Source organism: Oenanthe melanoleuca, chromosome Z (genome assembly GCF_029582105.1).
Source record: "Oenanthe melanoleuca isolate GR-GAL-2019-014 chromosome Z, OMel1.0, whole genome shotgun sequence".
NCBI classification, from domain to species: domain Eukaryota; kingdom Metazoa; phylum Chordata; class Aves; order Passeriformes; family Muscicapidae; genus Oenanthe; species Oenanthe melanoleuca.
The window spans coordinates 68,305,942-68,333,316 of record NC_079362.1 but is presented as its reverse complement, the minus strand read 5'-3'; the positions used below and the strand labels follow the sequence as shown (position 1 = coordinate 68,333,316).

At 49.6% G+C, this 27,375-nt stretch overlaps 1 protein-coding gene across 2 annotated transcripts in view; it reads left to right on the top strand.

Annotated features, from left to right (window-relative positions):
* Window positions 1-27,375, top strand: part of GALT (galactose-1-phosphate uridylyltransferase) — a 67,941-nt gene that overhangs the window by 17,159 nt on the left and 23,407 nt on the right. Inside the window, exon 12 of one of the 2 annotated variants that reach the window (XM_056514068.1) lies at window positions 146-167. The exons of the other annotated variant lie outside the window; for it this stretch is intronic. The gene's annotated coding sequence lies outside the window, so the exon portion shown is untranslated. Of the gene's footprint in view, window positions 1-145; window positions 168-27,375 lie in introns of those variants that run through there. 2 annotated transcript variants of the gene reach the window in all.

Here is a 27,375-nt window from a genome sequence, read left to right as displayed (position 1 = left end):
TGCAGACATGAAGGTCTATTTGGGCAGAGGCTTGTTTGGCGAGGAGTTTTACACAAGTTTGAGCAAATTGCTGGGGAAAAGCTGAGAGATAATAACAAGGAAAATGATATTAAACTGGCTTCTCTGCTTCCTTCTTATCCCTTAGCTCTTAGCAACTCACCAGGAGAGTACAGCTCTCAAGCAGACAAGGCATCTCAGGTCTCCATGACTCCAGTCCAGCAATTGCAGCTGGGAAATGCTGTCTTCAAAGCCAGGGAAAGGAGAGAAACTCGTCCTCATGTGTGTCCCACGGCTGCCCTCAGAGAGGGGTGGGTCTGTGCAGGGTGAAGTTGAGCTCCGTGGCCACTGAGGCACAGAAGCTGCAGGGATGCTGGCCCTCCTCCCCCAGCTCTTGGTGGCTGGCTGCCATCACTGTCAGCTAATTGGGATGCTGATAATTATTAGTGTTTCATGATTTAATTTTCTCCTCATTACAGTCTCTGCCTCAGCCTTACTGGCGCTGAGCAGATCTCCACGAAAGACTGTAGGAGGTGGTGGGGGTGATCCACACCCTTGCAGGACACTGGTGAAACCAGATCAGATGCAAAATGTGCCTGGGGCAGGGGGGCAGGTCAAAACCCCATAGCTTTGGGACACAGTGAAGACCAGGCTGGGCAGTGGGTTTGCAAGGCTGGGTCTGCAACAAGTCAGAAGAATCCTAATTTTCTGGGGGATGAGGTTCAACATCTGTAAAAGACACCCATCTGGAGGGGGGGCTGTGTGCAGGAAAAAAGCTTTGTAGGTGTGTGTATCAAAAATTGCACAGCAACTCAGAGTGTTACAGGTGAACAGCAGCAAACAAATTAATTTATGTGGGTTAGCACAGGATAAATGTTGTGTGGGGAAATCAGTTGGCTGGACAGGTAGGTTGGTCAGTGTCTGGTGGTGATGAGAGCCTCCATCACAAGGGTTCTTGCTGTTGTGTCCTCAGCTGGGCCAGGAAAATCTGCCAAGCTTTATCTTGCTCTGTTCTTACAGCCTAGCTAGGCATGATCCTACCTGAGCCCCCAGAGCATGCATAATTCAGTACCACTGACACCTCAAGTACATGAGGAACATCTCTTAAGTCCCTTAACGGCATGCAGAAGACAATCCTACATGACCATTCCTACTGATGACCTGCAAACCTCTTGTCTTGGCACAGGGAGGTCACTGCAGCAGGGATGCTTTAAGGCTTTCTTCCCAGGCTGGAGATCATCCCTTTCAGGTGCACAGATAGGGCAGGACCGTCTGAAATTCCTGCCTGGAAGGCTGCTGTAAGAATTAGTCAGATACTTAATTGTTAATTGTGAAGTTGCCCCGAGGGTGTTTGCAGCCAACATGAATTTTCAGGACTTCTTCCATCCTTTTGCTTGCAAAACCTTTTAATTTCTTTCCCTTGTCTGGCGACCAAACCCCATCAAGGAAGAGTCAGGTTTTCCTGAGTCTTGGGGTGCTGCAGGGAAAGGACATTTGAGCAGATGTTGCTGGCTGGAATTCAGCACCAAGACCCTTCCCTGTGCACAGTCCAGGACTCAGTTGCCAAATAAGCTCTGGCTTGGGCCATATTTCCCCAAGGCAGAGAGGTGGGCAGGAGAGGGACCTGGTGGTAGGGTACCTTGGAGTAACCTGTGTCCAGGTCAGTGCAAGCCCAGATTGATGCCAGCACTGCCTGGCACTGGGCTTGAACCAGGAGCGTGGTGTGGTGCAAATGGGAAATGAGAGAAGCAGCTTGACAGAGGGCAATTTGGGTAAAACAGCATCAGGAGTGTCAAAATAGATTTGTTTCCAATATAGAAAACACTTCCCCAGGGAGCGTGAGGGAGACTTAGGAGTTGTTAGTTTTGGACGAGAGAGGCAGTGAATTTGATCTGTGAACAAAGGGGAACTGGCAAAGCTGACAGCTTTTGCTCTGATTGCTTTGCTTCCTCTGTGCTGGGCTATGTCTTTTTTTTTTTTTTTTTATCCTTTAATTTTTTTTCCTTTTAATTTATTGAAATGCTCTGGATCTCAATTCACATTCTTTGCTCTTTACTTCTTATTGCTTTGGCTGAAACTTTAAATCCCCAGTATGACTGGGATCAGGGCAAGAATAAAAATATCCAATGGAAAAACAAACCAGCCCAAGGACATGAAAACAAGCTGCAGTGTTTCTGATGTTCAGCTTTGGTAGCAGAGGGTGGGTGTCTCGTGGGAGCAGGACAGGGACGTGGGGATGGAGGGCTGCTGCCAATCCCTGCACATTGGTGTGGTCAAAATGAATTGGTGGGCTGCACTCTTACTCCTAAGGATCAGAATCTCTGCCAAAATCGTCTGCCTGACTTGAAGGGCAGGATAAAGGAGAAATATCCCTGCCAAGGGGTGAGGCTGGAGGCTTTTCCTGAAGCTAAGAAAGTGCCAAGAAGGAGGCTTTGCCTTGTGAAATGTCCTCTGAGAGCTGCAGGGACATTAAAAAGTAGCTGCCAAACTACCTCCTTGTCTGATCCTGTTTTTTCAGAAACGAAAATCCTTTTTCACAGGGGGAAACTGAGGCCCATGGCAATGGTGTGGTATCAGTTGGTGGGAAAGGCTTGGAGCAGCACCTCTCATTTCTGGGCATCAGCTGTTTTCCCTCTGTGCAGACAGCTTGTGTTGTCACTGTGTCACGTTATTCTCCTTTCATCACGCTGAAATTACCATTTGTAAAAAGGGGAAAGAAATCCAAATATTCAAGAAGCCACTCAGGCTGTTATCTGAGGCTTGTTTCTTTTTTTGTTGGTTTGCGGGTTTTTTTTGGTTGGCTTTTTTTTTTCTTTTTTTCTTTTTTTTTTTTTTTTTTTTTTTTTTAAATCAAAGGAGCAGATGTTTCTTTTTGATATTAAATGGGCTGCAGGGCTGGATCCTGCTCTTGCTTCCAGCACTGTGTATCTGAAGTGAACAGCAATCCCTCCAGTGGGGAGAGGTACTTCTTTGCAGTGCCTGACCCCTGGAAATTTTGGGAAAGGGGCTTTCCCCTCTTTGTGGCACCTTGCTATTGATGACATTAGTAACAGATGCATTTACAGCCTGCCTGCTTTGGAATGGCTCTGGAATATTTCTCCTTCCTGATTGCTGTTTTGTCTACCTCAAAACAAGGCAGGTTTAGTTTTTCTGTAGCCTCTCCACGTGCCTTTGGCTCGACTTTTCTTCCGGTGGTGCTTTTCTAGCATTGTCCATGGCTGCCACTCGGAGAGACCCAGGGTGAGCTGCTGCAGCTCATCTCAACAATTTCCTGGGGAAAACCATTTCCCAGCAGGATCCTGGAGCCCTGCTCAACCTTAACCTTTCTGTCAGTGCTGGCAGGTGCAGACCAGCCTGCTGCAGCACCTTGTGTGCAGGAACTGGTTTGTGAGATGTTTTCCTGCAACATTTGGGCTGTTGTCACCTGTCTTGACCCTTTTTAACATTTCTACTCCAAAAGATGTGGTGAGTAACTATTTGCCCTGCCAATGACCTTGAAGCACAGAGCCAGGGGCTTGTGTTCAGATGAAACCTCCTGCACACCCTGCATGGATGTGGCTGCTGTCAGGGTCTGATCCTGCCAGCTGCATCTCTGGTCTGTGTCACAGCTGGATTTAGCTCCTGGTAGAGAAGATGAGAAAGCTGGAGCTCAAGTCATGTGCAAGGTTGGATCCTCAGGGCTGAATTTGTCATTGCTTTCCCCAGTGCAGGTGATTCTCTACAGATATTAGTGACATCTGCTTGCAGGGTATTTGAGCTGAGACTCAGGAAGGAGCTGAGCAATGCACCTCACCATCATCATCCTCATCATCAGACTGGCAATGGGGCACAGCAAGGCCAGCAGCTGCAGCACATGGACAGATGCCTGGTGGAGGCAGTTTCTCAGTCCTGTCTCCTCAGGGCTCTCTCCATGAGAAGAAAGTGGGGTCCACCCCAGAAATGCCTCTTCCTGGGCCTAAGAGAGTAAACTTCATGATCATCCTGTTTCTTTGAGAAGAGCTTCGAGGATTGTCTGCTGCATTTCTACCAATTTTAAGCACCTAATCTGAAAGAGAGGAACCCCAATTTGAGAGAGATGTGCTGGGCTGGAAAATGCATGAGCACTATTCCTGGCCACACTGCAGAATGGTCTCCACACCTCCAGCACCACAGATGTCCTGACAAAGCCCCAGCTGCTCTCTGAGGACGGTGGCCACTTTTCAGGAAAGGTTATGGACTCCCTGATCAATAGCTGAAGACTCTCACTGCTCCACACTGGGGCTGAGGTAGGGGGACTGTGGCTGGTTAGGTACAGAAAAGAGCTCTGGACTGCATCAGAAGCATCTAAGACACCAGATTGTCTTTAATCATGAAAACACAAAAGCAAGAATCTAGTCTGACTGCTTGGCTGTGCTGAAATAATAGCCCATTTAGAAGGTGGAATTTAAGCCTAACAGCTAACATTTTTGGTGTGTATTTATAACAGGCAGGCACAGAGAACCTATCTACACTGCTTTTAATTTCTTTCACAAGCTCCTTTGATCCAGGCATTACTGTCCAGGCAAAACTGGCACAAGTTCCTTCACAGGCATGACCAACCATCCTGCTGTGAGCTGCCCAGCACTGGAACTGAGAGTGGATTCATTTTAATGCAGTGTTTGGGCTAGCTACACCAGCCAGAAATCTTGCTTCAGCTTGTCACCATGAGCTCATTACCTCCAAAATCCAAAGCCTTGCCTCCCTCACAGGGATGGAAAAATGGGGCACTTGCCAGGTGCCTGCAGCAAGTTTCAGCTACAGCGTGTTGAGTGATGTAGAGGATGATGCTGGGACAGGGCAGTGGGGGGACACTCAGTTTGACTGGGATGGAGCCAGGGAGGTGTTTGTGCAGCCTCTTGAATGCCCATGGGACGTGTGGAGTAAAATCCCTGAAGAGAAGGCCATGGATTCTGGGTTTTCAGTACATTATCACTCTGTCTGCCCCAGGGCAAGCAGAAGGACCATGAGCTCTGGGAAAATCAGGTATCCCTTCCCTTTGAAGGCAGGGGGGTGACTGCTGGAGTACACTGGTCCTCCTGCACTGGCCTCCAGGGTACACTTATTTTTGCAAAGAAGGAGGGGCACTGTTAAAGGGTGGCCCATTTTGATCACATCGGAGCCAAGCTGGACCACAGATCCATCTGGGAGGGAAGACAAAGAAACTGCCTGGGCTCCTCCAGTAGCACATGCCCAGCACATGCCCAGTAAAACCTGCTCCCTCTCCCAAATAATATTTCAGCCTACCACAAGCTCTGGGGTTGCTGGAGCATGGCAAGCTCAGTTGCTATCACTCCTTGTACCAAGAGACAGTGAAGAATGTATATATTCCCTCTGCACTTTCGCCATGCCTTTAAGGGCTATTATTTTCCCTGGCTGTACACAGTGTCCCACTTGAGCAATTTCTCCTGGTACAGAAGCTTTCCCAGACCTTGGATTGTCTCCATTTGGGGATCTGGGAGAGCAGGAGCATGTACACTTCCCATGAATACAGATTTACATTGTTACATGGTGATGTTGGTATTTTGCTATTATTTCTTGACAGCTGGTACCACTCTCTTGAGCAGCAGCACTTAGCTCCTGAGCTTGGGCAGTGCCCCAAACAATTTATTTCCATTGTGTAAATCAACCTCTATCTCATTTGTCATCTCATTGATAAGCAGTTTTGGCAGGTCTTTTGGCAGCTTTTAGAAATCAGGTTACCCTAAACACCTGGTGCTGGCAGAAGATGTCACCTCAAAGTCTACACCCTTCCCTGATTCATTCATGCACAGCCTGAGCAGTGCAGGTGCCTGTGCTCCCTGCCTGAGGGGCTGTGCCCCTCTGCTGAGAAACTGGCCATGCATCCTGGCCTGTTTGTCCACTTCAAACTGGGAGAAAACCTCCCTGCTCTTCTGCCACCACCTCAGCTGCTTTAGGGGTTATTTTGCTGCTTGTCTTCAGGTTTGTTTAGAAATCAGCCATGAAAAATCTTGCAGGGAACCCTTCCAAACCTGCTTGCAGTGTGTTTGAATGGTAAAGGTGCTCTGCTTTGTTCTGCTGTGGGCTTGTCCTCAACTGATCATCTCCTGCATTTGGGGAGGATTAACCCTTGCATCAGCACGAAATGGGGGCTGACCATCTGGAAAGCAAAAGGATGAGGACCTGGGCCTCCTGCTGAACAACAAGCTGTCCATGAGCCAGCAGTGCTCCTGTGGCCAGGAGAGCCAGTGATGTCCTGGGGTGCACTGGGGAAGAGAATTGCAGCAGGTTAGGGAGGTGAATCTGCCCCTCTACTCAGCCCTAGTGATGTGCATCTGGAGTGCTGTTTTCAGATCTGGGCTTCTTAGTACAGGAGAGGAATGCTGCTGCTGGAGTGGATCCAGCAGAGGTCCAGAAGATGATTGAGGGACTGGAGCATGTCTCTCATGAGGAAAGGCTGAGGGAGCTGGGCCTGTTCAGCCTGGAGGAGAGATGACTGAGAGGGGTCCTCATCAATGTACACAAGTATCTGAAAGTTGTAAGAGGATGAACCAGACTCTGCTTAGTGTTTTCACCCAATAGGGCACGAGGCAACGGGCAGAAACTGATGCACAGGAAGTTCCATCTGAATATGAGGAAGAATTTCTTTACTGGGCAGGTGACCCCACACTGGAACAGATTTTCCAGAGATGCTGTGAAGCCCCCCTCACTGGCAGTACTCATGACTGTCTGGATGCAATCCTGTGGCACGTGCTCTGGGATGATCAGGTTGGTGGGGCCAGGTGGCTCTCTGTGGTACCTTCCAACATTCTGGAATTCTGTGATTCTGTGAGCTCATGGACCTGCAGGCTCTGCTGCTCATGAAACAGAGGTTCTGTGAGCTCATGGACCTGCAGACTCTGCTACTCATGAAACAAGGACCCTGAGGCACCCTTGAAGGAGGGACTGTTCATTTTTATGGTAATGGCAAATTGATCTTCATACTCTTTTCCAGCTGTATTATTGTGTATTTACATTTAACCTGCCAGAGGCTGTGCTCTTTTGAAATTCCTTAATTGAACAAGCCTTCAATATGTGAAATCTGCCCCCTTTTCTTCCTTGCTCTGCAGTTTTACCCAGCTGGCCTTTCGAAAGTCTTTTTCTGTAAGGACAAATGTGCCCATGCTGAGCCTCCAAAAGGCTATTTTTATCTAGTCCCTATGTTTCCTGCACAGGATTCATCTCTTTGACTCTTCATCTAGCTTTGATTCTTTTTCATGAGTGTCCTCATGGCAATGTAATCCCATTTTCTCAAGGAAACACTGACTAGAGGGATTTTGCCATCCATACATGTATATGATACATGTAATACATACATGTGTGGGCACCTTATGTGTGGGTTGTGGGCACTGTTGGCTCAGAGAACAGAGAAAAGTTTCATGGCACAGGGATCAAGTGCTTATGCAAAATCCTCTCTAGCAACAAAAATATCATGTCAGCATCCCACAGGGAAATGGTCAAGAAACATTTAATTTGGCTTCAGAGACCTTCTGAAGCCACAGTAAGAAGGAAGCCTGGAGGTGTTCTTCTAGAAATTGTCAACGGTACTTTTTTCATTAATTTATTAATGGAAAGGGTTGTCAAGCATTGGAACAGACTGCCAGGGAAGTGGTGGAGTCACCATCCTTGGAGGTGTCTGAGAAACCAGTGGACACGAGCCCTCGTGCTGTGCTCTAGTGGTGATTGATCAAAGTTTGCACTCATTGATCTTGGAGGACATTCCTGACCTAAATAATTGTGTGATTCCTCTTGCCTCCCATCCCTCCTCCCTCAGGAGAGGTCTGTTTTTCTCTCTGGACCCAGAGCAGTGAGGGTTGGTGGTCCTGCACTGCAGCAGGGTGCAGCAGACACCTCAATCAGCCTTGCAATGGCTGCTCTGCCAGAAGAGGGATGTTGTTCCCAGCTGGATCTGTGAGGTCGCTGTGGTCTTTTGAAGGGAAGTGGCACTGCAGGTGGCAAAAATTGCTAGGTGCCTTTGGAGGAAATGTGCACTGGACCTTTTAATTTTCTTGCTATCAGTCTTTGCTTGTGCAGCAGCCAAGTTGCCTTCTCTAACAGCTTTGCATCTTGCAACATTGAGCCTGTTCCCCTGCCCTGGGCAGTGTCCCATGACCAGCCATGCTGTGCCAGGAATTTTCCCCTGACACTGCTTGTGCTCGTGTGCACTTGCAGCAGACCCAGAGCAGAGAGGTAAGATGTTCTCATGCCAAGCTGCACTATGACTGACAGGATTTACCTGATTTCTCTACGAGACAACATTGGTTAGCCTCACAGCAATGTTTCCTGCATGCTGTTCGTTCTTGTGGCTCCTTTGGAAACCAGAGTGAGTGTAGAGAGCAGGTGAGGGTGGAGTCTCCCAAGGACTGGGTTTGGCTCTGCTGTGGCTTCCTTGAGGTCTGTGTGGTGAGGTTTGTATCCCAGTGTTCCCCAGCTGGATACCCAGATCAGGCAGGAGGAGAACGATCAGCAGGAAGAGCCCCAGCAGCTCTTCCTTCATCCCATCACAAGGGCAAGCTGAGGCTGAGCTGGGGAGCCTTCTGCACTGGGATCAGCCAGATGAGCAGCAGTCTTACTGTATTAATTAGACATCTGGGGGATCTGGCAGGAAGCCCACTTAATTATCCTTGGTGCTCAAGGATGCTCTCAGGAGTCCTTCCCTTTCTGCCTTCCCTCAGAGCTTCTTCCTTCCAGTGTGTCACCATTTGCACACCCTGGAGAGACCCTCACTCTTGGCCTAGGTGGGGAAACTATTCTTCTGAACTTTGAGGGCCCAGGAGTGTCCATCAGTCATCAGACACAATATGGGCACCACAAGGTGGTGGGGAGGGCAGAAAAATCAGGCTGTGGGGCATTGCCCTTCTCATGGCCCCTGCTGCATTGCCTAAAGCTGCATTTTGGAGTGTCCTGAAGGCAAATTTCACATCTCTGGCCAACAGCAGTATTTGCAGTGCTTTGTCCCTGGTGCTTAGCACAGCATGTGAAGTATCTCTAGGGTTTGCCTTCCACCCCCTCCCAGACTCAGAACAGACCTGAGATGCATTTCCAGCCCTGTGCCCCAGGCTACTGTGAGGGTGCTGAGGCACTGGCACAGCTTTCCCAGAGAAGCTGTGGATGGCCCATCCCTGGCAGTGTTCAAGGCCAGGTTGGATGGAGCTCTGAGCAACCTGGTCTAAGTGGAAGGTGTCCCTGCCCATTGGCATGGGGAATTGGAGCAAGATGGTCTTTAAGGTCTGTCCAGTTCAGGCCATTCTCTGATTCTGTGATTAGCAGCTGTGCACAGGTAAACACAGTAACCCTGTAAACACAGTAACCTGCAATCCACTGGGAAGAGAGGTCCTTGCTGCCTGCACTGACTGCTTGGAGGCTGCTTGTAGCCTGGAGTCCCTTAGCTCTTCCACCAGCTCCCAGAGTCTGGCCTTGCATCAGGCTCCTCTGTTGTCCAAAGGGATGCTGATACCTTCTCCTAATTCCCTGATGGAGCTAGACAGCTGTAAACTCCTCCCTGAACATCTAGTGCCATTAGCAAAAACGGGGAAGGCCAGTCCTTGATGCTGCAGCTGAAACTCCAAGGGCTACAGAAGCATGGAAAGCACTGGAGAAACACATCTGCTGCCTTGATCCTTCCTAAAGCTTAAATGGTACTGGTGGGCTATAGGAAACAGTTAGCAATTAGTACATGTGAGGCACAATGAGACAATTAAAGACCAGTTAACAGGATGAATGTGACGACCATTCCCTGCTCACTGATGTTTGGCTAATTTGGCACCAGTGGCTTTGTTAAGTGATTATGAATTGCACAGGAGGTGCAGTGAGCTGGATCTTGCTAACAAGGGTGCAATGGCATGTGTCTTGCACCGAGGACATTAATTGCTCCGGGGCTGACTGCCTCTGTCCCACATGGTTGTAATGTCTCCTGGATTCTCCTGCTCCACAGCTGCTGTGAGGGCCCTGCCAGAGCTGCCTGCTGGCCTTGACCCTGTGGGGAGGGAAGGCACAGAGCCCAGCTTGGCAATGGCCCCTCCACCTTGCTGTGCTCTTGGGCTATCATGCCCAACTTGACAGGACTGCTCTGCCATCCTCTGGTCTGTTTGACCAGCAGCAGGTTGGGTGTTAGGGGACAGGGGGCTCAGCAGGGATTAGGAGGCCTGGCAGGATACATAACAGGTACAAGGCAAACAAGGCAGACAAAAAATCAGCATAATGAGGAGTAAGAATGGATGATATTAAAGAGATAGCACCAAGATGGGCACATGGGGGAAAGAGGGGAAGGAAAACTTGTGATGGCCCAAGGGAAACCTGTGGGATGGGACTTTCCAGACAGGGGAGTTTGAGCTGCCTTGTGGTCGTGAGGGACTCTGACATGCCACTTCACTGCCATCCTAGGCAGAGGAAATGGCTTGGAGACGTCAAGAACACCTTTGAAAACCTGGGATGTTGTAGGGCTGTGCCTGGGGTTAGGGCCTCCACACCAGGAGACATGAAGTCCTGGTGTGGACAGGCATCCATCTCCACAGTGGTTGTCTTGCTACCCCACATCTGGGCAGAGAGGAGCTGAGGATGGGAGGGAGGCAGGAATGGCCAGCTGGTGCCTGCCCAGGCTTTGAGAGAGGCAGGCACAGATGGGCCTGTGGAGGCAGTCCTGTGGCTGGGTCAGCACTGTATGCTGGCCTGAGCCAATTGTCCTGCTGGGAAATGGGGATAATTAGCTTGAGCCCGGCGTGGTGCTGATGGTACTTTTGAAAAATGCTGCCTTAGATATTTCAAGGGCATGCAGCTAAGCAACCTGTTAAATGCTCTTACAAATCTAACAAGATAACCAGCCCCCTGAGAAGCTGAACAAACAGTTGCATTTCCACTCAGAGGAGGTGAGCAACCTTTGCAAACGTCAAGCCATTCTCCAGGAGGCTTGGGGGCAGCTCAAGAATAATCCCCAGAGGCCACAAAATGGGAATAGAAACCCTTGTAAAGTGGCTTGTCTTCAGCGATTTGTCTCTTTGCTCCCTGACTTGAATGAGAAGCTGCAGAGACAGCATGAAAATGAAATATAACCAGGAGGAATACTCCATTTCATCTCTCCTGCATCTCTTACTGCTCCCTCCGGTCCCTGCCGCTCATCTGCTGAAGTCCAAGGCAAAGTGTTATTGAGCTGCTGGATCTGATTGAATTTTTTTCACATCCCTGAAGGGCTGCAGTGACTGGAGTGCTGCTTTGAGCAGAGAGGACTGGTTAGCCAGTTGGCAGGACCTGTCCTCCTGAGACCCAGGCAATGTCTGGCCCAGACTGCTGAATGAACGGGTAGCAAGGCCAGCTCTCTGCTGCCATGTGGAGACTGCAGCAGATATTTGAAGCAAGGAGAGAGCTGAAAGTAAACCTGCCTTGGTAACACACTCAGATAACAGTCATATTCTGACACGTATCTGTGGGGAGGAGCTGTCTGCTGCCCCATTGCTGTGATTGCTCCTCATGGGGTTTGATGGGCTCCAGGTGACACCCTTGGGATTAAACTGTGTTGGGAGATGGACCTTTCTGATCCTGGATTGAATGTCTATCTTGGGATAGACATACTCGGAATTTGACTCAGCTCTGAGCTGCTCACCTGCTGGTAAGCCCTGGAGGGCTGCCAATATTTTGGAGAGAAAAAGACAAGCAACTCATGGCTTCAAAAAAGCTCTGAGCTGCTCAACTCTCAAAGCAAATCGAGAGTGAGATGGAACCAGAGACATCTGACTCATCCTTCCTCTGCAGGCTACAGTGTGGGGATGTGGTAGACAGCCCCTGCCACCACACAGTGGTGAAATGAGGAAGGCAAACTCCAGAGCCTTTGGAGACACTGCTCTCCTGAAAGCCCTGGGCTGTATGTGGCCACCAGGGTGACTTGGGGAGCTCATATGGAAATGCAAGGCTGTGCCGAGGTCGAGAAGGTGAGGGTGAAGTTGCTCTGCACTGTCAATTGTTATGGAAAGACTGACATCACCCTGCTTTTCTGGGTGTGCTCTGCCACCTTTTCAAAGCTGTTCAGCCAGACCCAGGGGCTCTGTGTGGTGCAGCTCAGGAAGTGAGAATGCAAGCTATTCCCTGGCTGAGCTGCAGGCAGGAAGCACAAGGGCTCCCGGACCTTTGGGATGGGGGAAGAAGTGTTGTGAGCTCCTGCAGCTATTTGCACAGAACAAGTCCATCCATAGTTTTCAGGATCTCTGTGATGTTCAGAAGACAGCTGAGCTGTGGTCTTCAGTCCTGTCCCTTTCTGGGGTCCCCACTGTGTCTCTGGCTTTGGGGTGGAGGGTGCTGCCTGTCTCTGCACAGCTGGGACTCCCAAATGGGAGTGTGTCTGCTCCCAGTCCAGCACTGCTCAAGCCTGGAGAGGAGATGGCTCCTGCTGGCTTCAGTGGCACCAGGCTAAGCTGTGAGCAGAGCTGGCTGGGGACAGGATGTGTTTGTTGTCCAGCTGGCCCCACCAAATGCAGGAGCAGAGACCTGGCTGTTGTACCTGCTTCCACCTCCTAGTGCAGGGGGAAAGCAGACCTAGCCCAGCAAGGATTGGTTGAATGGCTGAATTGAAATGAGGTGAGATGGGTGAGCAGGCTGGTGGTGGGGCTGGACTGGGCTGAGCACACAGGAGCTGGACCAAGATGAAACCCCTCAAAGGGCAGTGGAGTCTCATAGATCATCCTTCCCATTCCTTGGGAGTGGAGAGGCTCCACATTTCTGTGGTTTCTTTGCTCATTATAGGAAAAACGAAGGGTGAAGACAGGTCCATGAATCATTACTGTTTGGTTTGGCTGCATCACTGCTCTATGTTCAGGAATGGCTGATTCTTTTTCTTCTTGTGAGTTGTTCTCTCTTCCCCCACTCCTTCGGGTTTTGGGGCTGTTTTCTGGTTTTTGTCCCTTCAATTGTCCTGAATTATTGCAAGATGGTGAAACAGAAGATCTCTTCCTTTCCTTGCATTGGCTTCTCTTGCAGCAGATGTCAAATAAAAGAGTCCAGGATTTGAATAACTCATCCCAAAAGGGGCTCTTTCACCCGTCCCATGACGAGACATTGCAGGAAGCCACTGGCGTGGCCTTCAGGCTCATGAGAGCACTTTCCAGGGAAAAAAAAAATCCCAGAGTAAAAAGGAACAAGATTCCTCTATCCATTTCTTAATTATGTACTTTTTTTCGGGTTCTTGCTGGAACATCTGTTCTGAATTTGTGCACAACGTTAATATCTCTAGATTTGTGCATTCCTTCACTGCTGGGGTCGCACGGTGAGAGGGTTCACACACCACCACACCCTTGTACCTCAGCAGGGTGGGCACGACAGAGGACACAGCCACAGAGTGGCAGGAGAATTTGGGCTGCTGCCTTCTCCTCCCTCTGCTACACAGCTGGGGTGACTGTGCCATGTGCTTTTGGCATGCACAAGCTTCGTGTCCAGCTTTTATCTTGTGGCAGGTATTTCTGCCTCAATGCCTGGTGATGGTGTTTACAGACCCACCTCCCTTCTGCTGTTCCAGGCTGAGGCTGGGAGGGGAGGCAGCACTCCTGTGTTTGCAGTGATGAGGGTCCTGGAAAGACAGGGTGCAATTTTCTCATTTGAATCTGTGCTGGGTTGTAATTTTTCCTAATTTGTCACCTGTCATGACACAGGAGCGAGGAATGAGAGCTCCCTCTTACATATCACTGCTTGATTACATGGTGTCAGGAGAGGCTTTCACAAATTATTCCACATAGGTGGAACAGTCTGGAAGGGGACTTTGGTAGAGAGCTACACACAGGGACTGCAGTCTTTGCAGCTCTCCTGGCAAAGTTGTGTGGAAGAAGCCAAGGGGTGGACATCCTGATCTTTCAGGTAGATGGACATCTCAGGGGTCAAAAATCAATTTTAGGTTGACTGGAAGGGAAGAAGCAAATCTCCCCTGGGAAGCTGAGTGTGGCTGTCACCCTGGTGGCATTGTCCCTTATGCTTGAGCCCTGTCCTCCCAGGCTGGGTGGGGATGGCTGTGGAGCACGCTGGCATCCTAGTGGAGATGAGGCTGGGGTGCTGCTCACCACCCACAGCTCTGCAGAGGGACTGCTGGGGGCTGCAGCAGGAGGGCTAATCAGGGAGCAAACTGCCAGTGATAAAATCAAATCAGGGAGGCTGCTGTGAGAACTGGAGGTGGCATTGCAAAGTGTGTGTGTGGGGGGCTGTTTGCAAAACGAGGCGTGTGGTCACTGAAGGAAGGCAAGCAGGTGGCCAAAGAGTTACAGTGAGTCTGGCTAATAGAGCCCAGCTCAAATATGTGTTGTGGACAGGGATTGAGATATTTCTTCCAATTTTTTCTACCTTAGTTTTCGTGGGCTCTTTAGGGAAAGCAGGTTTGTGTTCCTTTGTGTCCTACAGAGGCAGTGAGGGGGCACAGATTTATTGAATGACAGTGTGGTTGTAGGAAACAATGGGAACAACATCATAAACTGAGAAAGGATTGTGAGGTACTGCCCTGGTGGCGAACACAATTCTACTGCATTGCATACTTCATCCCCAGTGCCCTTGTGACTGCATGGCGAGCCAAGAAGTGGCACTAAAAGATCTGGCTAAAAAACCATATTTTGGGTGGTGTGGGGCATGCCAGGTTCATTTCAGATGGATCAGCTGCATGAATGGGCTCACTGGTTCAACTAGTGGAGCTCAAGCAGGGGGGAATGAAGGGTGCAGGTAAGAATTGGGTGGGAATAGCTTCAAAACTTTGGTGGGCAGCAAAGCCAAATCTGAAACCTTCTGCTGCCCTTAATCAGGCTAGGAGCACCCTCAGAGTCTCAGCTCTCTAAGAGTGAGCTGTTACCAGCAGCAGGATGAGTGTTACAGAGCCTAAGCTGCTCAACCCTTGCTGTTACACTGTCCCCAGTGGCTCAAGCATCTGTGCTCATGTGGGCTTGAATTTCCCCCTCCACATCCTGTGCTTGGGCTTTGCTGACTGTCTGTTTCCTTGAAACAGAGGCTGGCTGTGGGAGTGTGGTGTGGGCTGCTTGTGAGGACCTGTTGTGAGCTGAGGCATGTTCAGAAAAGATCTCTGGTCCATCTGCTGGCCTCGTCCACCCCAGGCTATGTCCAGGGCAGCTGCAGGACAGATCCTGGGAGTCCCAGGAGAAAGAGATAGTCCAGATAGTGGTGAGTGACAGCCTCCATTGTCTATCCTTGTACTGAGGTGGTGACTTCAGCCTGGTTTTGACAGGTGCCCAACCTTAGCTCCAAGGGGTGTACAACTCTTTTCTTTTTACCCCTGTGAAGTTTTTGTGTTGCTGTAGCTGTTTGCCTTCACTGACCCTGGCCTAGAGACCTGGGGTTGCAGCTGACGTGCTCTCATAAAATCATAGACTCATGGTTGGAAAGGGGCCTTTTTTCCAACCCCCCTCTGCCATGGCCAGGAACACTTTCCACCAGACCATGTTGCTCAGAGCCTCATCCCACCTGGCCTCGAACATTTCCAGGGATGGGACGTCCACAACTCCCCTGGGCAAGTTTCCAGTGCCTCATCAACCTCACAGTGAGGATTTTTTCCCCTAATATCTATTCTAAATCTACTCCCAGCCTCTCATTGCACCATAAAAGCTCTGGCTGAAGTGCTGCTGGCCATCTCGGGGGTCTCAGCAGCACACACTATGCCTGGTCAGGGGAATTGCAGGGCTGTGCCTGAGCTGCTTCAAGATGCCATGGAGATGGTTGAGCTGGTCTTCAAGCTGGCAGGAAGGGATATTTAATGATCCCTGGTCCATGCTGGCCACTGAGGCCACCTTCCATGTTCTCAAGGACCAGGAAGAATCCGACGATGGATGCTGTAGGAGAGCAAGCACAGAGAGCACAACAGATCAGGAATAAATCAGCAATGAGCTGAGTGCCTTACTCAGCTCCCTCTAGTCCAACTCTCCTGCAGCACAAATGTTTTCCCTGTTTGCATCCATGGATCCACTCTTTAATCTAGTTTCAAATGCCCCAGGCTTTCCTTGGGAAAAGCTTCTCCACAACCTCATAAATCTTCCTGTCAGGAAGTTTCTTTCTTGCTACAGACCTGAGAATTTCCCTTTGTTAATTTCATGCTGCTTATCCTCTCTTTCCCATGCTGAGCCCTCCCCTGGATAGGCGCTGAAGCAGGACAGGAGCAGCAGTCTCAGCAGCGTGCCTTTCTCTCAGTCTGCTCTCTGAAGGTTCATTTCTCACTTAGGACTTGTTCCTTTCCTCCTGTCTCGTCCTACCTGCTCCCAGGCTATGCTGTGAGAGCCTTGGGTTGTGCTGGTAGTGCTGGGAGAAGCACAGGGTAAACCTTGTGGGGAGACAGATGAGCTGGAGAGGTCTCTGGAGCCTCTGGTCCCATGATCAGCTCTCCTTAGCTTGCCCAACCTCTTCCTAAAATCCCCCTCACTTCTCACCTCCAAGTCAGGGATAACTAGTTGTTTTGTTTTTTTTTCCTGCTGTCCGGCTTAAACTTTCTTTGCTGCAGCTTCAATCCCTCACTGATGTTGCTTTGTTCAGCCCAGCTATGGAGTAGAGCTCATTGTTGTGATTTTTGTTGCAGCTTTTCCTGTACTGGAAGCTTGCTCCTTTCCTACTTACACCACTGCTTGAGGTGACAAGAAACACTGGTTCTGAAAGTCCTTTGGGCTCTCCTGGGAAAGGGTTTCAGGCTACTGCCTTTGCTGCCCACGTGCTGAAAACAGATGAGCCCAGAGAAGCACCTTGCAGGTTAATCTTGGGCCTCTAAATGTGGTCAGGCTGGGTTGCAGATGTTGATGCCAGAGTGTATTTATTCATTTCACAGTTTTGCTTATTTATCAGATCCTGTGATCATTAAATTGTGCATTACCATTTGGCATGTGGCAGGTTTTAATTCCTATGGCTGGTTTATGCCCTCTGCAGGTATTAGCCTAAATGCATTTCCTGACAAGTGATGGATGCTCCGAAAAGCTGTGGCAACATATTTATTGATCAGAGCTCTCCATAACCCCTGCTCACTAATGCAAGCTCTCTCAGCACTAGGAACTATTGTCTCCTCAGACTGTTTCATTAACTCAGATGTGAGGGTTTGGTCTTTCCTTTCACGCAGGATGGAGTAAATCTTGAGCAGTGTCAGCTCTGACAGCAGCTCTGGCTCACTCAATAGGGTAGACCTGGCCAGTGCTCAGCAAGGGGACCTCTGAGGGATATTTAGGGATAGAGAAGCCCTTCAATGACTTTCCAGAGAATGTGGAGGCAAACATGAACTTCCCAGGCGTATTTGGAGTTGGAAGGTACCTCTGCAATTGCCTTTCTTGATATGTCTGAGCTACCTGTGTACTGGGGTGTGCAGCAGAGGTGGGAGCACAGCAGCTGGGTGCTGCTGCAGGCTTTCCCTAGGACAGATGGAGCTGGTTAGGGAAGTGTCACCTCGAGGGTCCCTGCAGGGTCTGCAGTGCAGAGCTGCCTAGTGCTTCAGGGAATGGGATGTATCTGCTGCCAGCAGAGCTCTGCTTGGAAAAGAACAGTCAGGAAAGTTCTGCTAAGAAAGGTCTGTCTTGTCAAAGGAAAAGCTTCTGGTAACCCTTTGTAGAGATGGAGGGCCAGAGAGGCATCTTGAGTTTCTCCCTGTTCCATGGAGGTGTGTGTGGACTCTGACACTCTCAGGAACCTAAGGGACAACCACAGGTGAGGAGTAGATAATGGTGTGGCCAAACTTGGTCAGGAAACAAATTCAGCCCAAGGGTGAGTTATGGAGGCTTGAAGAAGTGACAGGCCATTGTGTAGTGGAAACAGGGCTGCCCTGTGATCCTTGCCTGCCCATGCCCATGGCATGAAATCCTTTCCCTCTCTGCAGCTGCGAAGCATTGATCCTGCCTGCTTTTCCCAAACCCACCCTGAATGAGTCTAACTTCTTCAGAAACAAAAGCCAGAAGCCTTGAGAATTTCTCCATTCTCCTGGGAGAGAGCAAGGTAGACAAATGCAGGACATCCTGCCTTATTCAGCATCCCAGCAGAGCTGGGGCTTCATGAGGTGGAATGACCTTTCAGGATCATGCCCAGAGCTCTGCATGGTCATTGCCCCCACCTCTGACAGCAGCAAGGTGGGATGGCATCGACTGGGAGCTTTCTGGAGCCCCGTGCCTTGGGTGAAGTGGGGAGCTCATGCTGTGGCAGTGGCTTTGCAGAGCCACACCTGGACATGGGCACTGGGGAGTGGAGAATGCAGAATGAAGCTGCCAAAGCCATGGATGGTGGGGGAAAGGTGGAGGATCACAGAGAGCTGGTGGGAGGGTGATGTGGGATCCTGTTGGCTCCTCAGTTATGGGGAACTCCAGCTGATCCAGACCTGCTGGGGGGCTGGCTATCTGCTGGAGATGCTGCTCTCTGCTCACACTAGAGTGGAGTGACATCCCACATGTTGTAAATATTTCTAGAAAACAGCTCCTCACCCATTCTCCTGCAGTTTGCATGGCCTGAACACCTGTGGTTAGAATAGATGTGACTGTGAAGAGAGATAACTCTGGTCTCAGTGTGACAGCAGAGCACCCTACATGGATGTGATCCCTGTGGCCAGCACTGGCCTCAGCTCTGCCAGTCCTCACCACCTGGGCATGGGTTATTTGTGTGCCCCGTGGACATTGGCTCATCTGCTCTGACCTCTCTTGCACAAAGCCCCTGGTTTGGAGCTGGAAAGTGGAAATGGAGCCGTTGGAGGTCCTGAGACCAGAAAAAACACAGGCTGTGTGCTCACACCCCACTCGTGCCAATGCTCACAGCTGCCTGGTATGAGCAGCTTTGGGTCTGAATTGACCACCAAGGGGGCAAATCCACCAACTGGCAAACTCAGTGATTAAACCAAAAGAAGCTCCCCACAGTCCTATGCAAACCTCCCAAAAGGCCAGCAGCATCAGGGGAAGCTCATCCAGGGTCCCACCACTTGGAGGGAAATACTGTTTGGTTTTCCTGCATAAGCACCCAAGCTCTCCTCAGCTGAAGGCTCTTGGGGCTGTTAGTACATGACCATTAGGTCTGAAGGGTGTTGTCAGTTGTCCTCACAATGAGTGGTGTCTTCAGGGGGCTGCAGCAGGGTATGAGCTGGAGCCAGGAACCCCTCGTTGAGGGCACCTGGTACAGGTGGGTGCAGAATGGGAAGAGCAGGATTGACCCTCCTGTCATTGCATGGGCAGCCAAATGCCCTGGGAAAATGAGTAGGACAGAGATATTTTCAGCTGGGGCAACACAGACAAAAGGACTCTTTTCACCTTCAACTTCCCATGCTGGAGACTGGTGAAGAGGAATAGTTGTTTTATAGAAAGAAACTGGGTCTTACATTAATAGAGAGAGATTATAGCTTTATGTGAGAAGAAGAAAGAAGCTAAACGAGGTGCTGATGCAGTGAGGATCTTTATTGTTAAGCACTCTTAATAATGCATAGAGTTGTACTCATCTTTCAGTAACTTTATTCCACCATTGTAAATCTCATTTTAGTGATCTCATCATTTCAGCCTTAATTCTAGCTGCCATGGTGGAGTCATATGCCAGCCAGGAGAAATTCTTACCTTCTCTTCCTCGTACCAAACTCTGGGAAATGTCCTGCTCCCACAAACACAGCTCCCACACACCCTAGGGACCAGAAGAACCATCTGGGGCAGATGGATCTCCCAGACACTGCAGTGAGGAGAAGTCCCTGGCATCCAGAGGGAAACCAGAAACTGGGCAGGGAGAAGTCCTGGGGGGAATAGAAATATAACTTAAGAGTAAGACTTGACAATGCTAAGTCAGAGTGTGCAGTTAGAAATACCATCCCTTTCACACAGGCTCTCCAAACGGCTGCAAAACCTCTCTTATCAGAGGAAAAAACCCAACCAAATAAATTTTATATATTTTGGTTTGTAAATCACTAGAATGGGACAGAAGCCAGCAGGTTTTCTCCTCATCCTGCTAACACCTGTGTCCCTCTGCTGGGCCTGCAAGGCTGGAGACAAACTTTGGGAGCTGCTCTTGGGGACCGGGTGCAGCGCCCGAGCTGAGCTTTAATTAACAGAAAGTGGCCACCATTCTGCTCAGCACAGCAATCTCAGACTTCAATTGCTGATTGAGGCAAGAGCCATTTCTCACCAGGTAGAGGAAATAAGGCTTGCATCGGAACATAAAAGATTGTTTTAATTAAACCTGGTATTTCTAAGCCTGTTGCTGGCTGCAGCTGAATGGGGAAGGCAGCTGGAGTCGGTCAGAAAATTCCCAGAAAAAAGGCACTTCCCCCCCCCAGCCCCCCCCCCCCCCCCCCCCCCCCACTTTGTAGGCTGGAAATGGTGCATGATAAAAAAAATAAAAGCCTTTTGTTTTGTTCAGAGTTGTATTTGCCTCTTGTTCATACAGGCTGGAGGCATCACAGAATTGCCTGTGCAGTGTCACAAAGGAAGAAAGAACCTCTTCTGCATCCAGTTCTAGGGCCTCATTTGGCCCCAGGACAGCCTGATGAGATCAAACCCCAGCCTCAGCCCTCAGCCATCACTCTTTGCACCGTGCTCCTCCCCTCCTTTCCCCAGCTCACTTTTATCTCCACAATGGCCTTTGCAGGAAGGTCAGTATCCAGATAAATTTCTGCCTCACCACTGTAAAAACCTTGGGGTGCTCTACACTTAAGTCTGAGGGATTTTTTGTTCCCAAGTTGTTGTTTTTTTCCCCCCAAGTAGTGTGTTAAGCCTGTGTCTCTCCCCACCAGCAGCCAGGTTGAGTTTCGGGTGGTTTAGTCCTGCAACACAAGAGCAAAACCAAGCAGACAACAAGGCCGAAGCTCACCAAACACTCTGAGCAGGCTGTGGAAAGGACCCCAGGCTCAGCTCAGCTCTCTGCTGCATTTTCTAAATCTGTGAGGATTTTGAAATCCTCAGATGAAGCAGCAAATCCCTCCAGCTGCTCCCACTGTGCTCACCCAGGAACAGCTTACACTGGTCACTGAGCATCCTCCTCCGAGCTGCAGCAACTGCTCCCTGGGCAGAGGCAGCCATCCAGGCAAAAGCACATTTTTAAGTGCATGTCACCTTTGGGGTTTTCCTGCTGAATAAGATAAAATTCAGAGCTCCCAAAAATCATGACTGCTCTGGAAATCAAACTGGGTTTAAGCTTAAGCTTCACAGGAAAGGGATAGCCGTAGTCAGTGTGACAGCACAAACAACCCAGATGGGACACTTGAGGTGGACCCCTCTTTTCTGTAGCCACAGGCCACTTCCCACCCATACATCCCTGGAGGATGAGGAACATCTCCAGGTGCATTTAAAATCATAGAATATGTGGAGTTGGAAGGGACCCAAAAGGAATCACTGTAGTACAACTCCTGGCCCTGCACAGGACAACCCCAAGAACCCCACCATGTGCCTGAGAGTGTTGTCCAGGCACTTCTTGAGCTCTGTCAGCCTTGGTGCTGTGACCCCTTCTCTGGGGAGCCTGCTCCAGGGCCCAGCCACCCTCTGGATCTACTAGGATGTTGCTCTGCCCCATTTATGGACCTTTTCCTGCATTTGTTTTGTCTTTTTTTTAGGACCAACCAAGTAGCTCATTCATCAGGGGTCCCAAGCTGGTTGTGACAGCACATGGCTTGGGTGAAAAAGGGATTCTTTCTGAACCCTTTGGAGGTGCTCAGGGCCTCCAGCATCTCCCAGGCCACCTCTGCAAGCCAGGGGAAAGGCTGAGCCACAGTGGTGGGAGTGTGGAATGTTTGCAGCACCATCAGACCATAGCGTCCAAAACGGAAACTTTCCAGCTTGCTCTGTGCAACTAGTTGATATTAAATCCTCAATTTCTTGCCTAAAATAAACACAATTGAGTAAACACATAAAAATATGTCTGTATTCACAGACAGAAATACACTTACACGCCACATATCTGGAGTTTCAAATGTTTCATTTGCCCAGAATGCTGCTTCAGCAAAACCAAAACTATTTGCAGAACAAAGTCAGTCACTGAAAACCCAACTTTCCCAGCTCAGAAATTTCTGGGGGCAAAAGCAACAATGGCTATTAAAATGAAACTGCCTGCCAATGTATTTCCAAACCAGAGAGCTGCAGATGAATCCAAACGGTCCCATTTCAACACTGGAATAAATTTAGACAAACAAACAAGTAAATTGAGACTAGCATGAAACTACTGGAAGTTATCAAACCAATCTACTGTTCTTACCTTCCTTCTTCCTTGGAATTACCAGCTTCTCACAACCAATAAGAAAGTAAAAGAGTCCAAATTTTTGTCTCAACAAAAGACAGGAAATAGTCCTGAAATCTCAAGTATTTCCATGGATTAGATTTTTCAAAGTTTTATTACTTATTTAGAGTGTTTCGCGGTGCTTCTGAAATACCTCTTGCCAATGGCTGAACTAAAATAACTTCACCTGATTAAGCAGAGGAACCAAGATGTTTTGGTCTTGCATCAGGGATGTTTTTCAGCTGTCTGGGTCCCGTCGGGGGGGCTGCAGCCAGCTGAATTAAACTGCATATGCAAATCTTAATTAATTAGCAATTAGGTATGGCAGCTTGTCAAACTGCAAAGCCTGGCACTGAAAGATGCACACTGTGGCCAGGTCCTTCCGGAGTGTCAGCCCTTAAGCAGGGCAGCATTAAAGCTTTTGTGACAGGGATGTGTTGCTAAGCTGTGTGCTCTGGGGACATCCAGCTCAGTTTCAAGGAGCAGAAAATGGATGGAAATGTACTGGAGATGGATGGGAATGTACTGGAGATGGTCAGCCCCAAGCTGTGCTGTATAGCAGGAGGGGATGTGGGGTTGTGGGCTCTTTTCCCTCCTCACAGGTCAGCTGTGTCTGTGACTCTCCAGCCAGATGTCCCCTGGCTGGGGACACCATGTGGGTATCCCAGCTTGCAGAGGCAGAGGTCTTGCCTCCCTGGATGTCTTATTATCCCATATCAGAGCCTACCTCTCATCTGTTCCACTGCTGGGACTAGCACAATCCAGGCCAACAGAGGCATTTCCTTAAAGCCAAATTTAATTTTGGATCATCCTGGCTGGAGTCCGTGGGTGTTCACATGGATGTGTGCACCAGGACAGGCTGTTGGGCTCTGGTGGTGCAGGACACTGGGACCACAGGGCACGTTTCTCATCACAGCCTCTGCCCCGTGGGAGGAAACAGCACAGCTGCAGGCACTGCCCACATCCAGCTGTTCTGCAGTGCCCATGGATCCACCATTTCCAGCATCCAGTATGTGTAGGAGAAGCTGGGCAGAGGAGATGGGATGGCAGGACAGCCAGGGTCTGCTGGAATGCCCTCCAAGGGTTTTTCTCTCTAAGCCTGCAGCTCATGTCCTGCTGCTGCTGTTAGCCAGCCTGGCCAGAATCAGATCATTCATTTCCCACACAGCCTGAAAAAACCCACATTTTCAACAAATTTATTTTGGGGACCTTTACACATTTTCTAACAGATTTTCCAGCAGATTTCTGGTGCATTAAAGCCCACTGACCATTGCCCTGGCTCCTCATTTGGGCCCCTCGAGCTGCCCTTATGTTTCCCAACAGGACAATGTGATGGAAAAATACTGACCCATATTCCCCATGAAAAAAAATTCCCCGTGAAAAGTTAGAAGTGCCACGTGGGAGTGGCAGCACAGCTTTGAGCCAAATGATGTGAATGGCTGCCCACATTCACCTGCACTTTAAATCATCCCCAACACATGGAGTCAAGGAGCAATGGTGGGAGCCAGACAGGGTACATTAGAGACCCCCATGGGGATGTTATTGTGCTGCTGTGATTTTAATATCATTAGACAGGAGATAACCTATCTCCACAGATAAAAACAGGAACCAAACATGAAAAATGCAGCCATTATCCAATAAGACACAGTTTCTTTGGGGAGCTCTGAGTGGAGGTAAATGCATCTAGGATTGAAATTTCAGTTTGTTCCAGCTTCCTCCTGGGGGCAGATCTATGCAGAGAGAAAAGAATAGATTTGTTTCTTTCAGAAGAAGTGTAAAGCTCTTTACGTATCACCAGGTGCCTCGGGCAGCATGCTGACCAGGTCTACTTATTCTGTCTCGTTTTGTTAGAGCTTTAATCATGTTAATGACAGTCCTAACATTTCAAAATGGCTCTGAATCAACAGCTGAACTCTGAGCATTTCAGTGCAAAGAAGAGGATTCCAGAAGCTAGTCTCCACTCTCAGGTGTCCTGGCACCTCTCTGCTCTGCAGCAGTATCTTGGGGACATCTCCTCAAGAGATGGAGAGGTGGTCCTGGCTAGAAATCATCTTCTCAGCCCATCCTGCACATTTCTGTTACAGGAATTAAGCAGGACCTTGTAGAAGTCTTATTTGGGGGCTTATGACTTAAGCAATACTCGCAAAATAGACAGTTTAATCCAAAGACTCCAGGAGGAGGCAGAGGGGAGAGGAGAAATGTGTCCAGATACATAGAAAGGAGCTGCAAAGGGAACTGGAATAAGCAGAGATCAGCTCCACTGAGCACAGACAAAACCAACTGCAGGCTCTCAGCTGGGAAGGTTTAGGCAAGACATTAGGGGATGTTTCCCAATGAGATGGGCATCACAGCACAGGAATCAGGCTCCAGGAGAAGGCTGGATGTCTCCTCAGCCCCGTGCCTGGTTGGGCAGTGCTGGGCTCAGCCCAGGCAGGAGCGTGGGGCCGCTGGCTGCCCGTGGTCACTCACAGCATGATGACCTCCACAAAACAGAGGAGACAGCCCTGACAGCCCTGCCTTGCTACCCACGCCTCAGAGCAGGCAGGAAACAGCTGATGTTGTGTCTGCAGTGGCATCCTACAGGTCCTGTTAATCACACTGAAATAATCAAGCCCGGAGGAGGAAAGTCAAATGCATTAACTGATAATTACAGGCACTGCTAACCCCGCAGGCACTCCGTGCCCCCATCACCAGGCTCGGCACAAAGACAGGGAGCTTGGCACTGAGAAGGGATGTGACAGCCCTGAGCAAGACCTGCTGGCCTCACCACCCCTCTGCTAACTCCTCTCTTCTTCCTCACTCGAGGGAGCTTGCAGCACATGCACAGTGCGCTGATTGAAGGATGTGCTAATGTTCCTGAAATAACCTCCCTGTTGGCTCCTTCCATGACCTTGGGCAACAATTTCCCCCTCTTGCAGGAGGACAGTGCTTGGCCAGAGGCTGGCATGGTGTGGAGGGGAGGCTGAGAGCCAGAGCTGCAGTGCTCTGATCCAACACGGCATTGCATGTCCATGTGGCGAAAATGCATGGAAAGCTTGGATCCTGCTGGCATTTCTCTTCTGCCTGCCCATTTCAGCTCTGCTTGTCTGCTCTCAGCACTCAGCAGTGCAGCAGATGTGGAGAATCTTGAAATAACAGGACAATCTTTAGCACAACTGGAAGCTCTGAGAAGAGGAGATGAAATGCTGGAAATCGGACCTCTGAGCTGCACCAAACGCCTCCTGAAATGCAGGGAGCCCTCCCTAAAATGCAGCAAATCTTTGTAATTTTTTTTTCTCCGTGATCTCAATCCTGCTCCAGCATCAGAGCAGGCTTCCTTTTAAAACCTAACCTTTCTCTCAGCAGAAGCAGGGCTAACCTGGCACTCAGAACCGTGGGCACAAAACCAGGAATAGCAAATTGTGCTTCAAAGCAGTGACTGTGCCCAGGCGTCTCATTGCTGCAGCCAGACACCCACCTCCTGGACAGCCTCTAATCCACAGTCACCACACACATCTCGTTTCAACCAGCACGCCTCAAACTACCTATTTAATTGCCCAGCATTCATCTCTTTATGAATCCTAATTGCTATGATCTTATTTGTGTTTGCCCTGAATAGGTGCCCAGGCAGCATCAGGCTCATTCTGCCACATTACTTGCCAGGTCTTTTACTGAGATGTGGATGCAGATCTCCTTTTCCAAGTGAATTTTATTCCTTGCATTAACTTGGCTTTATAGACAAGGCTTTAAACGTGGAACAAATTAACTCATTAGCCTCAAATAATCCAGTGACCAAAACAGGCCATGTTTCATGGACTGTTTTCCAGCCCATACTGTCCTGGCAGCAACTGCAATCGAGAGGGTGGAATATCTTCACCGTGGCTGCCCTGGGGATCTCCCCACACATGCACCAACTTTAGCACTCAAGAAAAGCACCAGCAAGTTCAGAGTAAAAGTTGAACCCACATTTCTCCAGCCAAATCTTTCTGACTGGAAAAATGAAACATTTTCACCAGAAAAAGAGCAACTGGAAGAAAAATACTGCAGTTCAGGCCAGGCAAAATGGGGCTGCCTGCAGTGTGGTGATGGATTATGAGAAAGAATTTCTGAGCCTCACCTGCCACAGTTTGTGTGTATAATGTGGGTCTGTCCTGTTGCCTGGGGGATGAATTTTATCCCCTCCTGCAGGTAATATATCCCACTGCCCTAGGGAAGCCTAGTGCCCGAGGCCATTTCTCAAGACCCTTCTAAGTCTCTTTTCAATGAAACACCATGGATATCCACATAATTTCTCCTCTTTTACATTCAGCTCCAAAGCAAGCTGGCTGGTAAGTGCAGGAGCTCAGCCCGTGGGCAGTCAGCTCCCAGCCTGACCTCCAGCCAGGGCTCCATACCAATTGCTCTGCACAGGCTTTTATGGCTCTTTCAGCTGCACTCAGCTTTGATTGTGCCTGATCAAAATGCACATGGCCAGCGTTGATAATCACTGATGATCGGGAGCTTTTAGGAAGCAAATGACAGGGCCAATGCTGGCTTGATGGATCAGGTCATTAGGAGCAGCTGTTTCCCTCCTTGACTTGCTTTTTGAAGGGAATTTGTGTTGTCCTTGTTCCTCTTGCCCCTCTGGGGAACTGTGTGAAGGTATTTTGGGGGTCTCTGGCTATTGCATCTTCTTAAAAACATAAAGATTTTGGTGTGTGTAATGGGGGAGATTAGCACAGTCCTGCTGTGTGGCATGAACAGCAGTGGGCTTGAACAGTAATTTCTGCATAAATCAGCTGCTGAACCTGCTGCTGCTCAAACAGTTCTCCTGGCTGCAAGTGGAGCATCTTTATCATCACAGACCCCTGGTGAGACAGAGGCACAGGTGTGGTGCAAAGGGATTTAGAGGCAGTTTCCAATGTGATGTTTGTGTTCCTAGCTCTGCCTGCGTAGCTGGGTGGGCTGAAGGTGTGAAGGGCTCCTCTGTGGTGGCCCAGCAATGAGCATCTGGGGATTTGGGGGTGAGGGGCTGCTTGGGAGCAGTGAGGCACCTGCTGGGTGAAACCTTGGTGGGACGCTGTGTCAGATCAGGTTCCTCCCTCAGTGAAAAGCTGGGATTTTCCAGATGAGACTTTAGCCCCCAAGGACAGAGAGGTGACTGTAATTGCCACCCACCAATGCAAAAGAGTGTAAATATGGTGGACACCTCATGCCCTGGATGAACTAAGCTGCTGTCAGAAATTAGGG